We start from the raw sequence: 12,132 nt of genomic DNA, 5'->3' as shown, positions 1-12,132 counted from the left end.
TTGTGTCTTGCAGGCAAAGGTTCTGCGTTTCAACAATATTGATTGTCAGTTAGTACAGACTGTCAGCCTGCCGTGGTTAACCTACCAGTTGTTTGAGAGACAATCATGAGCAATTAAGAATCACATTTCACAGATTCAAATGCATCCATATTGCCACTTTATTCAAAATCCCTTTTTTCATGTTGGAAAGTGCATTGGTGAGAGAGGAGAAGTTTTCTTTTTTTTTCCCCTGCCAACCATATTTTCATTGCTGGCCAAATTAAGAGAGATATATATTGCTCATAAACTTGCTGCAGTTTCTTGATTAAAATCTTACATGCAGCACTCCTTTCAACATCAATCTATAATAATAAGGAGTGAGCACATTGCATTTCATTTCTTTGTATTGTGCCTGAGATGCAAAGCACCAGGGAAACATCATGGAAAGATTCAGCTGCCGAACAAGCAGTAGCACAATGAGAAAAAGACCGTTCTTTCCAAGGACAACACTTTGTGATTTGAAACAGGGAAAAGAATAGGAAAATTAGAACCAAGAAGAGGCGAGCACTCAGCAGCTGGGGTTACAACGGTGCTAGCTGTGCAGTGGTTTTGCAGCTGATACCAGCGAGGCTGCAAAGCGCTGAGATCAACCTGTTGCACCAAGAAAAGCAGCCGCATGAGACAAAGCACGGAGTGCTGCACAACTCAAGGCCAGCAGTGCCTGGAAAGTTTGCAGTTCTTGTCACCCCTCCGCCAAGCACTTTTTAAGGCTTTGCTGGCTGATGGCCTGTTGGAGGGATGTGTAGGGGGCATTGGAGGGAAGTATCAGGGACACAGGGTCTGGGTACTCCGTTAGAAGATGTGTTGCAGCACTTGTGCCAGGCACTGTGCATATTATGTTGTCGCAAGCTGCATGCATGCAGTCACCTTGGCTGGTGGCTTTGGTCCAAACACCTGGGAACCATCTCAACCTCAAGAGCCAACGTGACGTAGAAGGACTTCAAGCAGGGATCAAACCCGCCTCCTTTTCCAGAAATCTTCCAAACCAAAACATTCTCCAAAAGCAACCGAAATCCATCAGTTCTTCCAAAGAGCACACCACTCACACTGTCAGAAGAGATTTCTGATGTCAGGTGACTCCCTCCATGGGTTTCTCAGCACTCTGAACCTCAGAAGCCCTTCCCGTGCCCCTGCTGCCCACCTCCCATGAAAGCCATGCATGCTCTGGGTCTGTAATGCTCGTGGGAACGGGACCTGAAGTAGCATAGGCAGGTTTTGCTGTTGGGAATTTTCCCCTTGCAGAATGCATTGAGTTCTGCCTCATTCATAGCGAAAGCTAGTGAACATCCAAGCCCTGAGCAAAACAATATACATCAGTCAGAGACTGTTGGATTTCTACAAGAGCAACTCGTGGAAAACGTCAGCACACACTTCACAATAATTAAGGGGCTCAGAAAGGATCATTGTCTGTGAACCTGTCCATGGAAATGGTTTCATTTCCACCTCGTGTTCCCCTCCATCCCATCATCATTAAAAAAAAAAAAAGAAAAGTAAAAAGCAGCACTAAAGGATTAACAAAGTGAAATCTTCATGATTTAGAATCTCAGGAGAGTATTTCAGAAATTATTTTTGACAATTTTGGGCAGCAATACCATCAAATGAAAGGTGCTGAAAATGGGGAATCACAAGAAAAAATGGAAATTATGTAGCTGAATAATATCATAAAATCGTCTCCCACACACAAATGTACACTGGTTATGATACCAAGGTTGGTGTGAGTATAAAAGTGAAGAGTTTCATATTTAATAAGACTTTGTCAATTCAAAACTTAGATTACAGGGGTTTCTGCGCAGTACCTCTCTCTGACCATCTTTACCTCTCCTCTTTACAAAACACAAGTATGTGGTTTTACAATCATATTTTCCTATTTTTAAAACTTATTTTCTCTGCTTCTTGCTTTGTAAGAAAGACAGTGAAACTGCAAGAGAAACTGTCTTGACAGAGGAAACAGAAATGGGTTTATGCACAACACACAAACAACTGAACAAAGTAAACACCGACAAAAATAGAAAGCAAGGTTTGTTTTCTCTCTGATCTTTCATTTCTGGTGATAGTCGTGATTAAGGAGAACTTCCAACACTTCAGACAAAAGGCAGATTTTTAAGCAACTGATGAAATAGAGTGTTCAGGCATTAGCATGCAATGAAACCATATCTTATTTTTTTCTGACAGCAGGATACGAAGATTTCTTGTGTTGAGGGCTCTACCCTGTAAAAGCAAGAACTCTGGATGTGTCTGTTTAAATGAACTGCAGATCTTTGCATCACAGTCTATAAGTAAAAGCTCTGTCTCTGTGAAACTGATTCTTCTAGGATTAGACATTCAAGAAAACTAAATGTGCTTTTTGCCTCCTCTCCTATGTTTGCCTTTGACTTGAAAAATTTTCTGTCAAAGGATTTAAGCTGGAGAAAATGTCAAATACCCTGAAAACATTGCTATAATTTATGGTCCCAAAAATCTTGGTCCTGATACCAGAGATAGGTTCCAATTTAGGGTCACTTTGACAAGATGATTTCGTCTTATGCTGATCTCGATCCAACTGTCGACACCAATATTAAGTAAACATACAACGGTATAATTACATTTTACACTGATCTATAAAATATTCATGTAATAATAATGAATACATACATGCAATCATACAATATCATCATCATAAACTGTGGTCAAATACATATGATATTTGCAATGCTTACACTTTGTGCATATAAATACATATTCATTAGAACTGAAACTAATTAGTGCATGGTCATTGACAGCTGAGAATATTAAGCACCACGTCTGAATTACGCTCTCAAAGACAATTTTGAAATGACATTCATTTTCAAGTTGTGGGTCAGTTTACTTCTCCAGCTATGATAATATTTTTTTCCAGCAAAAAGAATAATGTTTATACTAATTGTCTTGTGAATGTCTAAGCGTTTTCTGTGACTAGTAATCAAATTAGGGAGTTGAAAGTGTCTTTAACTATACCAATGTTAGTCTATTTTCATATTTAAAATTGGCCTTTCCCACAGCTCATTCAAGTTTATGTTCTAGCCACATGTCCCACAGATAAATAAACAGATGCTCTATATAAAGAGTTAGATCATATTCTGAATGAGTGAGGAACATATGTCATCATTAAGGGAAGCTTCAGTGCCAATGCTGGCATTAAGGTAGAGGAAAGAAAACAAGAACTTGAAATAGAGCAGCATAATCCCAAGGAAATTGTCAAAAGCAGGAGAGAGGTTATTTTCACTAGAATTGGCAAGAAAATATTGCTCGGCAGTTTTTGCTGAAAAAAAAACCAGAAAAATAGCAAGAGAAATTTTTGATTTTTTAATTAAAAAATGTCCTCTGTTGTTGGCAGTTTTGGGCTGAAACCAAAAATTATGTTTTTTTTTTTTTACCTCAATGTGCCAAACCCCTAAGTTTTGTTTGAACAGAACTTTTTGTGAGGGATTTTAGGTGCCCAGTTTTCCGTTTAAAACAATGACAAAATGAGCAAGACTGAAATCTCTCAAGAATATTTTTCCTTGTTGAAAATCTAATTTTTGAGTAAGAAATTTCCATAGAAGTGTTTTTTTTTTACTATTTTTTTTCCACACACCATCCATGAAAAGAGGATATCCAGATATAGCGGATAATAGATCTTCACTGTCTGAACCAAGCTAGATGACATCGTTGTTATTGTTACTATTGTGTCGTGTGCTTCACAGAGACTGGAAAGACAGTTCCTGCCCAAGAGATCACTGTAATCTAAATATAAGTCTGGAGGCTTTATTTATAAAATGTATAGAATCGGGGCATTTTTAATTGCATGCAGAATATTTTTTCAGAGAAAAGTACTGTGCGAACATAAAAAGAATGTTAGTTCTTAGGATTTAGGGAAAAAAAAATGAAAATTCATGCTCTAAGTGAAAAAAAAAAAAAAAGTTATCCACAAATGTCTTCACCAATTTATTTGGCAATTGGATCATAACAGATGAGCACAGGACTAACAGAGAAAATCTGGAAAAGAGGAAAGTGCTAAAAAATGGAGAAGGTTCTGTGATGGGCAGAGCAGAGATCACAGATGCAGTTAGAGGGTTTATGCAGGATATTGTTTCAAGTGACAGCTGATTTCCTAAATCACAAACTTTCTATGGGACTTCCAAAGGTGTAGTGAATAATAACACGGAGAGCACTGGAAGGACAGCTGCTTTGACATAGCTGCTGTAACACTGATTTTCATCTTTAAATTCTCTAAACCAGGATGTTTAAACCACGTCTTGGATGAAATCCACAAGAATTGGGGCATCCAAGGGTGGGAAGGGGGGGAAGGCAGCTGTGTGTGTGATCTTGGAGGTCTTTTCCAACCTTAACGTTTCTATGATTCTATGTTACACTGAGGAGAGGCTAGAGCCGGAGCTGGAAAATGTCATGTGGAAGATGCGGAACAAGGTGGATAAGGCTGCAATTTGCAAGGCCCTGCAGTTTTGCCACCTAACCTAACCCACAAAAGCAGCCTAAAAGAAAGCTGGAGAGGGACTCTGTCAGGGAGCGTAGCGATGGAACATGGAACGATGGCTTTGAACAAATGGAGGAGAGATTTAGATGTGACGTGATGTGATGTGAGGAAGAAATTCTTCACTCAGAGCACAAAGCGCACATGGGGATTAGGGCTGAAGATGCACCTTGCTTCTGTTGTTTTCCTTAAAGAATAGAATGAAATTACTTAAAAAAACAGTGTTAAAAATAAACCCAGGGCACAGGCTGGGAGCTGGAGGGCAGTCCCTGTGGCCGAGGGGCAGCCTTTCTCTCTGGCAAGCCAAATGGCCCACGGGAGCCAGCTCCAGAAAAGGGGCCCTCAGCCCTCCCAACCCTCCTCCTTCCTCCACGTGAGGGCATCTTCCAGGCCGCTCCCAACACAGCCGCCTTTGGCCTCGCGTGGGCCACTCCATCACAGAGGCTTGCTGAGGTCACAGTGGCCACCGCTGCCCCGCCTTTGCCCCGGGCCCTATAAAACAGGCCCCCCTGCAGCTGGCCCGCCACTTGCTCAGCGACTCGGTCCTCTGAGAGCCAGCGCACGCGGCAGGAAGAAGGCCAGAGAAAAGAGCAAGGCGAGCGGCAGCCCTCCTCGGTGTGAGGACAGCGAAGCGGTCTGAGGAAACACCGAGAAGGATGGCAGCTAGCAAGAGGAAGATGTGCTGTGGGCAGAGGGAAGGCACCTCCGGCACAAGAGACACCAGGGCCCGGGGGATGTCTGGTGCCCGGCCCGCAGACACGTATCGGAGATATCATTGGCACCGCAGCGATGCGGCGAACAGGCCGGCCCCTCAGACATCCAGCAGCAGGGGGCCTGGGCCTAGCCAGCGGTGCAGTGGTGGTGCGGAGCGAAGGCGGGAGCGTGAGGCAGGGAGCCGTGGGGAGCAGAGGCGTGCCCATCGGCCAGAACGCAGCGTGGGACCCAGCCGTGGCCGTAAAACAGACGGCAGCGTTGAATCCATCCCTGGAAATGAACTGGAGAGCGGCATGGGACCTAAACGTGGAACTGGGCGACCCCCTGGTTCAGCACCCTGGCCGGAGAACATACCTGATGGAAGGCATCCCGTGTGGGCAGTCCCAGGCAAGGACTGGCTTGTCCTCCTGCCTAACACCGTGGAGCCCATGGAGGTGGGTCCACAAGAAGAGGCGGAGGAACCTATGGAAGTGGATCCACCTCGGCCACATCAGACCTGGGACTACTCTGGCAGGTCTTTGCTCTGTGATCAGAGAACACCGACAGCTTCGCAGCAGGGCCCCGCAAGCTCCCTACTCATTGTCGCTCAGGCTCCATGCCAACCATTAGCTTGGAGCCACCAAACACCACGGACATCCCGCAGGCTTACCTGCAGGATGTCCTGGCAATAAAGAACTCTTGCCAATTCTCAGGGGTTATGTGAGTGCTTCTTTCCCATCCCCCAGCTCTTGTGTGAGAGGTGGCATCCCTTCTGCGCAGAGCCTCGAGGAAGAGCACAAGAGAGGACCCAGCTTCCTTTGATCTGCTGCGCTGGGGTGATGGGAGGAGTCCCCGAGGGCCACCATGCGCCTCTAACATTTGTGAAAATAGACTGAGGGGTGAAAATAGTAGCGTGTTAGCAATTATAGGTGGCTAATTTCTTACATTAGGAGTGAGTTTCTATATCTGAGTAATTAGTAATGACAGACATGGAGAAGGCTGAGGTACTCAGCAAATTCTTTGCCTCCGTCTGCACTGGTAGACGGGCTTCCCAAGCCTTTCATTTCCCTGAACCCACAGATAGAGGCTGGGGGGCCAAAGTCCCACCCACTGTAAGTGAAGAGCAGGTTCGAGACCACCTGGTGAATCTAAACAGGTACAGGTCTATGGGACCTGATGACATGCATCTCAGGGTCCTGAGGGAACTGGCTGATGTAGTTGCCAAGCCTCTCTCCATCATAGTTGAAAAGTCCGGGCAATGTCCCCGGTGAGTGGAAAAAGGGAAACATCATGCCCCTACTCTTCAACAATTAAAACAAAGAATTGAAAAAAGAGCACTACTCTTCAACAATTAAATCAAGTAGGAGACATTTCTTCTCAGAAAGAGCAGTCAGGCATTGGAACGCGTTGCCCAAGGAGGTGGTGGCGTCACCATCCCTGGGGGTGTTCAAGGAAAGGTTGGACCTGGTGCGTAGGGACATGGTTTAGTGGGTGGCATTGGTAGTAGGGTGATGGTTGGACCAGATGATCTTGAACGTCTTTCCAACCTTAATTTTTATGTGATTCTATGATTGCACGAAAGGAGAAGTCCGTTGCTCTGCCATTGACCTAACTGGCTTCCTAATTCAGGAAATCTGGGTGTCGGGCTGGAGAGCCCCACGGCCACGTGGCACTCGGGAGAGGGGAAAAGCCCTGCGTCTGTGGATGGTGCACCAGCTCCGGAGGAGGCTGCTGGATCTAGCACGCAGCTTTTGGCTGCCTATTGCAACGGTTAGTGGCAAAGTGCAAAGCTTTGGTAGTGCGTAGCTGGATCTGTGAGCCTTGGCTGCCTGAGTGATGCTTTTATGTACTTAATGTGAGAAATGAGCACACGACAGAAATTCCTGGTGGCCTGGCCCGACAGCAAACATCCAGTGCTCTGTATGCTAAAGAGGTCCTGGAAAGCCCCAGATTCAGGTGTAGCCCTGGAGAGGAAACACCCATCCAGCACTCCTGATTTGGAAGAGAAACATCACCGTGGAAGACGTAGGGAGGCTTTTTTTGGAGCAGGACCATTCACATCGACAACATTTGTGCTATTTCTTGCTGATGGTTGTTCAGTTGGCCCCGCCAACAAATCCTAACCGCTGGGGAGGGAGGAAAGGAGACAGCATGGTCCAGGGGTACCACTCGAGCTGTTTTGTCCCAGTGGCTGCAGCTCGGTGGCTCTGTTGGCCAGGCTGGTCTTCTGAGGCTGGCCACCATCTGTATGGCTGGGTCGGTCCCTACCTCGCTCCAGTTATTGCCCTTCTATGACAGTTTGTGGGAAACATCTGGCACAGCATCTGACTGACATGTCTCCAGCTACAGAAATCTGAGAAATATCAAAGCAGCCACCAGGGATAACAAAATGCCTTTTTATGCATCTTAAGCCTCATTCTCATCTTGCAGCCACCAGAACTGAGCCAGGGGTAATTTAGGTAAAGTCAGTGAGGTGCAGGCTGACGACAGTATGAGCTCTGGTAAAAACATCGCTGCCCCAAGCTAAAAGCACGGAGCTGAGCCATCCAGGCTCTCCAGTTTGCACTGTCACTGGTTTTGTGTGTGACCCTGGGACAAGTTATTTTCTTTCCCTCATCTCAGTTTGTCTCTCAAAAAGAGGGAAAGAGAGACAGCTTTGGTCACGTTGATATCTGCCAGTGCAGTCTAGAAGAGTTAAACATATTTACGGCCATTTTAGCTCCACCAATGACTGCACGTAGCTTTTGCTGATAGTCCAGCAGCCAAAGGAGCTGAAAGGAGAAGCCTTTTTCAGTTCAGCCTCAATGCACGAGCATGTGTTTAGGGCAGACGATGAACCATGTGCAACAGCTTACCGCTGACCGTGGTGGGTTCTCCAGGCAGAATATCAACAAGAAGTCTGGGCAGCTTTCTGACATTAAATATACAGGCCCTAGGGGACTAGAACTGTGTTTTACCATCTGATTTTCCTTCCTCCAACACCTGACCTCTTCGCTACCACAAACTAAAGACATTACCACCATGTGGGGGGAAATTAGGCCTCTGCAGGGCTCGGGTACACAATGCAGGTACTGCAGGCGAACAAGCCACCTCACGCCAGCTGGGCCATGCAGGTGCTTGCTCCTACAAGCAGTTACAATCGCTCCCTACAGCGAGCATGCGCTATTTCAGTCGTGCTTTCCCCACCACGAGAAGTGCACCTTCGCAGGAGCCAGAGTGTGCACAGGGCTGTAGCAGCTCGGTTCGGCTGGCGGGCACCAGCTCATCACACTGCAGCACCTCGATTGAATGCCTGAGCACCAGCATTGAAACCCCACTGAAATCATCTCTTTGGAGATGCGTTCGTTCATAAGGCGCGGTAAAAGTGGATGTGGTGAAGAAGTTGTAGCAGGTAGCCCACAGTCTTCTCCCCAACTCTACGCCCTGCAGCTCTGTAACCGGTGACTGCTGCTGCTAACCAAAGTTGCTGCTTAAAATACTCTCCGCTGTTGGAATACACCAGAACTGCTCTCCTCCCACATCCAGCCCCCATACAGAACAATCTAAATGTTAAAGAAGCGACAAAAAGAGTGGTTTTGGAAATAATTAGGTCAATTAAAATGTAACAAGGAGAATGGTCTAGACATAGACGGCATTTAAATTAGCAACAAACTGCTCCGTTTGGGCTCTTTGGTTCAATCGCCTATTTAATCATCAATTCATCTATGCGAATTCCTAGCAAATTAGAGAATTTGCTAAATTAACGTACCCTGAAGGTGGTGACTAAATTATGTATCAATGTCACTGATGCCTGTTCTGTCTAAAGCGTAAGAGAAAAAACAGCCAGGCTGTTCGGAGAGGGGCTTTGGTGTCACACACTCTCCAAGGATCATGCGAAATGCTGCAGTTTAGAAAGGTCTGTGAGGTTAAAAAAAAAAATCACTTTGGTTTTGCATTAGGCAGTTGGAATTTTATTTAAACATCCCTTGCCCAAACCATGCACAAAGCCACTGCCAAAAGAGAGAACACTGAAATAAATTTCAACCTCAACATGTCCTGTGCTCCAAAGTTGCAGGTTTTTTGAAGCCAGAGGTAATGAACCAATAATCACTTTAAGAATTGATATGGTATAAGCAAATCTAGAAGTGGGAGATGATGCAGGAAACCATAGTGTCCTCTTACACCGTATGCTAAGAAGCTAATCCTCAGCACTTCTCTGAGGCCATACAGCTGGCAGAAGTTTCTCTAAGTGGGGCTAACTCTTACCTGGCTGAAACTGGTCCCCGTGGAAAGCCTACACAAGAGTTATCCATCACTCAGGTCACTCCTTCCAGGCACTGCTACAACCTAATTGCAGGTAGCATGTAAAAAAAATCCTGCTTTGGCTTTATAATCGAAGCCCGGCCAGAAGCCAAAATGTCCTTCCTCCGGGACTCAGATGTGGTCCTCTCAGGTCCTTCTCCAAGACTGACATGGACTTCAGTGGGACCGAAGTCAAGCTCTGAAGAAAACCAGCATGCGGTGCGTCTCCAAAAGGCATCTCGGAAGGCACGGGTGGGGAGCGAACGGAAGATGAGGAAGCTGGGTGGGGAACAAATTTGGGAGGAAAACAGAATTGGGAGCAAAGCTGTGTTCGAAACGCCTATTTTTACACGGCACAACCTGCATGTTTTACCCTCTCCCCGGTTCACTTTCCTTTTTGCCTCAGCAGTTTGAGGAAGCCCCTTCTGTGCAGCCAGGAACAGATTGCCTATTCCATCTCGGGCACCGCCTGAGGCGAAAAAGATGACATTATTTGTCACACGCGGTAACTCTGCTTAACCATCCCTGGATCAGGGCACGCTCTTGCCTGGTGAGACCAGTCCAGGGGAGCCTTTGAGGTGCCGGGGATGGCGTGGTACCTCTCCAGGCAGGAGGCAGCATCGTTCCAAGGCCAGGTGCGTGTTGTCAGCGCGCGGAGGTTATGCGGCAACTTGGGAGCAGGCCTGCTGTTGAAGGCTTCGGCTCTTCTGGAGTGGTATTCACATGCCTAGAGATACAGGGATGGGTGCAGTCTTGGCGAGATTTTACAAGCGAGATAAGGAGAAATGAATAATTAGGCATCTGACTTGAGCTGCAAATTCGCATCCCTCCTCGGGATTGGTGAGCTGCTTTGGCTACAGTAAGATGCAGTTTGAATCTTTGCCAGTTGCCTGTATTAAACTGAACCCTTTTTTTTTGGTTTTTTTTTTTTCTTTCGTTCTTAAGATCAGAGATTGCTTTGTTCAATGTTGGAGCACGTCAGAAATTCTTCTGTGATTCTTGGAAGTGTAAGCGGGGGGCGGGGGGGGGGCGAGGAAGGAGTTACCATATTGCCGCATTTGGCACCGGGTGCGACTGCGTGAGCGCTGCCTCCAGCTCAGGGGCTGCCACTCAGCGTGGAGCTTGAGAAACGAGAGGGTTTTATATATGTGGGTAGCTACCTGGGCACCCCTCCGTGCCTGGTTGAGGGCATTTGGCTTGGTTAGGTAAAAACCCTTGAGACCAGGTCCCTCTGCACAGCCTGGGGGCGGCTCTGGGAGAGGTTTGCCCTTCAGAGCAGGACCTTTCCGAGCCCAGCTTTCTTCCGCAGCCCCTTGCTGGCTTTAAAATTGCTCGCTCCCTTCCCAGATGGGTCTGATAAGGGCAGGGAGCTGGCTGGCCCCGGGCCCTCAGGGTTTTAAAAGGGCAGCCACGGCGCTGCGGCGCAGAGGAGAGCCAGGAGGGAGGCTGGGAGAACAACTCCCTTTGACTTCAGCAAAAAGTGAGATTATTTGGGCTATAGATGAATACAGCAAGTATATGCTAACACGGCCAGATCAGAAATGAAAATAAAGGCAATTTTAGCATTCCTTTGCTTTACAGTGCCTGATTGAAGCATTTGGTCACATGGCAGGAAAGAAGGTCATTGAAGAGAGCTGTTTTAACAGAAGCTCATTCGTGTTTTAAACCGGTCACATGCCTTTTCATTTGTGTCTTCTCTGATGTGAGTCTCTTCCTCCTTCGTCTTTATTTACATTGATCTATTTTCATTTTTTGCTTTGATTTGTAAGCTGACTTTTATGGGTTAGCCAGTGCGAAAGGGCAGCTGAGGCATCCCCACTCAACTACCGCCGGCGCTGTGCACAAGAGGAGTCATTTTTCCTAATGAAGGAGCATTACGGCAATTGCATTGACGTGATGCATTTTATGTTGACTGGTCAAGATCAATTTTATAAACAAACTGCAGCATGTGAGCGTTTCTGCATTTCCACGTCTCTGCAGTCAAGCACACGTCAACTACATTCCTTGTCACATTGCAGACTGGAACAAAAGGTTTCTTTCTAAAGCGGTGGGGCTCGTTAGCTAACGTTATCAGAAGTACTGCATAGGGATGCAACTGTAGTGCAAGACATTTATCTATCAGATGTTGAGAAATGGGTAGCGTGCTCATAAGAATATCAGTGTTTGTAAAAGCATGCAGTACATAACAAGGAGAATTTCATCCTGCAGAGCAAGAAGACACATTGGCTGCTTCAAAGAAATAGATTTAATTCATACCTGAAAATAATTTGATCTTCGGTTTTCCTCCACACTACTTACTACATCCAAGCAGCTTCTATGAGCTATTGACAGGCAGAAATTGTCGGGGAGTTATGGCTTTTTAAGATCTGACTTTCTCAGCAGTTGCAAATACAAGACCAGAATGCTGATTAGCTCTAAGATGACATATGCATAAAAAAAAGGACCCCAAGAATATAATAACTCAAGGCCGCTAAAATGAAATGTGTTTTTGTAAATATTAGGCTAATAGTGACTTGGGGAATCTGAGCCCCAAGCAGAGAGCCAGGCTGAATACATTTCTGGAGAATGTGCAGTTAGTACCTCCACCGTGATAAGATTACAATGAGCATTTTCGACTCCTGCTAACTATA

General features: G+C 46.1%; 1 long non-coding RNA gene across 1 annotated transcript; it reads left to right on the top strand.

The window, feature by feature from the left end:
- The first annotated feature begins 13 nt into the window (after window positions 1-13).
- On the top strand, window positions 14-5,928 carry LOC308195257. Its single transcript, XR_013951375.1, has 2 exons — window positions 14-2,056; window positions 4,419-5,928. It is a non-coding gene; the product is annotated as an uncharacterized lncRNA (long non-coding RNA).
- The last annotated feature ends 6,204 nt before the right edge of the window (window positions 5,929-12,132 follow it).

This window comes from Anser brachyrhynchus (assembly GCF_964034855.1).
Source record: "Anser brachyrhynchus genome assembly, chromosome: 5".
Taxonomy (NCBI): Eukaryota; Metazoa; Chordata; class Aves; order Anseriformes; family Anatidae; genus Anser; species Anser brachyrhynchus.
Note: the sequence above shows the minus strand (reverse complement) of the source record. Positions and strands in the feature narration are given on the sequence as shown.